This window comes from Mustela lutreola, chromosome 5, assembly GCF_030435805.1.
Source record: "Mustela lutreola isolate mMusLut2 chromosome 5, mMusLut2.pri, whole genome shotgun sequence".
In the NCBI taxonomy this organism is placed as follows: Eukaryota; Metazoa; Chordata; class Mammalia; order Carnivora; family Mustelidae; genus Mustela; species Mustela lutreola.
The window spans coordinates 19,144,544-19,148,858 of record NC_081294.1 but is presented as its reverse complement, the minus strand read 5'-3'; the positions used below and the strand labels follow the sequence as shown (position 1 = coordinate 19,148,858).

The 4,315-nt window shown below is 34.0% G+C and overlaps 1 pseudogene; it reads left to right on the top strand.

Moving 5' to 3' along the window:
* The first annotated feature begins 496 nt into the window (after positions 1–496).
* LOC131831309 (nuclear transcription factor Y subunit beta-like) lies at positions 497–1,130 on the top strand (annotated as a pseudogene).
* Positions 1,131–4,315: the final 3,185 nt, after the last annotated feature.

Below are 4,315 nucleotides of genomic sequence, written 5' to 3'. Positions count from 1 at the left end.
GAAATAAGCATATGAAAAGATGCCCTGCCCCAAATGTCAACAGGGAAATGAAAATTACAACAATAAGATAACACTCTACAACTCTTAGAATGGCCAAAATCAAAATCACTGACAGCACAAAATGCTTGCATGGATGTTGAGCAAGAACTCTCATATATGGCTGGTTGGAATGCAACATGGTATAGACACATGGTACTCCAGAAGTGAAGTAACAATGCATTTCAGTATTTATTTTTGTGTATTTATTTATAAACTTATTTATTCATTTTAGTTTAAATGATTTGTTTCAAATGATATATCAAATAGTTTATCGATCTGGAATTCTTCTTCATACTTTTAGACTGTTCTTCTCACTACTCCTCAAAAAACAGTGTATTTAAAAAAAAAAAAAAAGTAAGATTTGGTAGCTCCACACCAGAACTAGTTCCTTTGCAGCCATTTCCTGCCTGACCAAACAGCTGATTAGACGTGGGAGCCAACAAGGGCTGCATTGGAGATGGATGGTGATCTTGCTACAACATGTGTTTCTCAACCACACATTTCTGCTGACTATGTCAGCAGGAAGTCAGTCTGTTACACCACCTCATGATGATACCGAGGAGAGCTTGAATGAGCATGAAGACAAAATGGTCCAAAAGAAAGTCTTAGAGAACAAGATATAAATCTTCTAATTACAAATGCAGCAAGGATCATGAAAAATGCCTTACCTCAAATGGGAAAGACTGCAAAAGATGCCAAACAATGTGTTTAAGAATGTGTGAGTTCATTCGCTTTGTAACATCGGAAGCAAGTGAAAGATGCTGTCAACAGCAATGGAAAACAATCAATGGAGACAATAAGCCCCCTGCCATGTCTGCTCGAGGCTTCCACAGTTATGTAGAACCTCTAAAATTATACCTTCAGAAATTCAGAGAGGCTATGAAAGGAGAGAAAGGGATTGGGGGAACAGTCGCAGCTCTGGGTGGACAAAGTGAAGAACTTACAGAGGAGGCATTTAACAACCAGTTAACCAGTTACCAGCTGGCTGAACAGCTGCGGACGGTCAACCAACAGAACATCTGGTTTATACAACATATTAACATACAGCACATTAACAAATTTCTGGTGTTCAGCAAATTCGATTTTCATGATTTGAATAACTAGAAAAATGGGGAGTGTTAGAGAAGCAAAAAAAGTCCGTTAAGCCCTTTTATTTTCCTAATGTCTAAAAGACATTAGAAGGAACTGACAGGTGAAAAGATGTCTCTTTGTATATGAAAAAGCTGGAATGTAGCTTCCTGATGCTTGACTAATTGAGGTGCTGATGGCTACTTGAGAGTCCTTTTCATGAATGATTTTAAAGAGAAATTTGGATTTGAAACATATTAAAATATTTTATTCTGTATGAGAGCTTGTTGCTCAGTATGACCACTGTATGCACTGTTTATTGAAGTTTATTACTCTCAGAGATTTGCAGACAGTTTCTTATTTTCACATTGAATCATGTTACTTTTTCAATTCAGGTGAGCTGCTGGGAAACCCACGATGTTTTTTCTTTTAATAAAATGTAAGGGTAGAGTTCATTCTGGAAAAAAAAAAAAAAATTTCCCAAACATCAAAGTCAAACTGATGGGGAGTAAATGAGCTTTTGAACAGCTGTTCTATGCTCTCATTTGAGAGACTCATTCATCAATGAGTCTATATGCTCAGCAATTTCTAACCAATTTCTAATCAATAACTAATCAGCCTTCTATATCTATAATTTACATGTTTTTATTTGTACAGCAAGATTTTATTCCTTTTATTTTGCTTCTCTTTAAGCCAGTATGTTTTATCTTGTACTTCTGTGTGCTTGAGATAGAAAGGAGGCAATAATGTTTGTGGAAATGCTGAAAAAGTGTTCTGGTGCAGAGATTTGGGTCATTAATTTTTACATATTTTTATTTTCTTTGTGCTTATTTGCTTGTTTGATTTTCTTTTAGAAAGACCTGAGTGATTAACATTGGAATAAAATTTAGTCAATTCCCAATAAATGAAATGTATAGCAACAATCAATCACTTGATTTAATTCATATGTTCACCAATACTTTTGCATAAAAAAAATCCATGGTTATCTTCAAATCTACTTTTCCAATTCTTTCATATTGACTTATGCCTTATTTTTAGATAAACAAAATATCTATCTCAAAGTGTACTTGACATATAATGATGAAATGCAGACAGTATCGCATAACAAATTGTTCATAGCAAACCTTAACTAAGCCCACTACAGATTTTTTAAAGAAAAAATTCTAAAATAATTATATTAACTACTACATTTTCAGAAAAATAATTCAATATTGAATATTTTCAGAATTCAAGGCAAAGAGGAATACTCTTCTTAGTGGTTCCCAAAGAAACTTTTTTTTTTTTTAACAGTTTTGTTTATTTATTTAAGGAAGAGAGAGGACAAGGAGGGGTAGAAGGAGAGGGACAAGCAGATCTTCTGCTGAGCCGGGAGCCCAACTCTGGGCTCTGTCCGAGAGCCTCTGTCCGAGGCTCATGACCTGAACTGAAACCAAGAGGTGGATGCTTAACCAGCTGAGCCACTCAAGGTGCCCCCAACTTATTATTATTAGTTTTAAATGATTTTTATTTGTCAGAGAAAGAGAGAGCTCAAGCAAGGGGAATGGCAGGCAGAGGGAGAAGCAGGCTCCCACTGAGTAAGGATCCCAATGCCAGACTCAATCCCAGGATCTTGGGATCATCACCTAGGTGAAGGCAGATGCTTAACCAACTGAGCCACCCAGGCGTCCCTACCCCAAAATTATTTTTAAATTTAAATTTATGAGAAGGGTATGGGGCAGAAGTGTAACTGAATTAGAATAAGGAGAACGTATGGACAACTGTGGCTGAGTCAAGATAATTTGTGAAGAATGGGGAAAGGCCAAGCACAGCTGCTTGGACGTAGTTAAAACGTGCATTTGGTGGAGCATGTTTTCCCTGATATTAGAGAAATTGAGTATATTTTTTTTGAGAAGTTGAGTATATTTAACAAATATTGGAGGAGCCTATTTTAAGAAGACAATGACTACATAAAAGTAGAAACAGTCAACAGAGCAAGGTAGAATGGTCTGCCATTATGCCTTTATTAACCAATAAACCATCTTAGCATACTGCTTTCTATAATGTACTTAATCTCTTCTACCTCCACTTAGTCTTTGCACCTATATATTTTGAAAATAACCACAGCTCATGGGGAATACTTATGCAAGTTGTAGGCAATAACAAAATTTTCAGGATCAACTGTAATTATTTAAGAAACATTATTTATACCATAAAAATGATCCTTTGACTGTGACTAATAAACATTAAAACAAAGTATATGTTTAGGTTAAGTTCATTTACGTTATCTCATTAAAAGTAATACATGAGCAATATTTGAAATAACTTTTTAAAATATTTTGTGGCCTACTTCTATTCTCCCAAGTAGTTTTTCTCATAGATCCATATTCAATTTGTATTTTAAAGGAAAATTAATCTGTATGGTTCTGAATTCTTTACACTTATCTCATCACAATGCTCTGCATGAGCTATTTTCTATCTGTAAATGTTCTAAACCTTTTAAAAGCCCTTTATTCTATGTTGCACAAAACTATTTTATCTACAATTTAAGTCAAGGCTGAAAGGACTCAAATTTCTTTGCAAATGAAAAACTTATTGAGCTAGAATGAGTTGGAAACACTTCTTATTAAAGGTATTTGAATATGTCTGAAAACTGTTATACTAGAAAACAATTTGTGAGTTTTAACTTATCCTGAACTTTCCCCCCCAAATATTTAGAATGATATGATTATTAACTAGAAATATGTACATTTCTTTGAAAGAACAAGTATTTTTCCCTCCTCAATTCAAATATGGATGCTTCTTATGAATTTTGGAACACTGAAAAAATAAAATAAAATTCAAAAAAATATAGATGTTTCTGATTTATAAAAATTGGGGTCATTTTTGACCATGCATTGGACTGCTCATAATAAAATAACATTAGTTCATAGGCTCAATACAATTGCATTTGGTTTATTTTCCTAAATTTATGAAGGCAGCATATCATACTACGTACTACCACATATATATGCTCTTCAGAAAACTTCCTCTTCTCAAGTTCCATACCATCTACATTTCGTTGTTTTTGGTCTTATCATAGGCAATATTAAATTGTTAAATTCTACATCTTACACATTTGTTTTCTTCCAAATATAAGTTAACTCAGTACAGACTTTTTTTCTTTACTTCTTTGTGTCCCTCAAATGATAAAGACCATAGTTTGTGAGTAGAATTTGTGCAATAACTATAT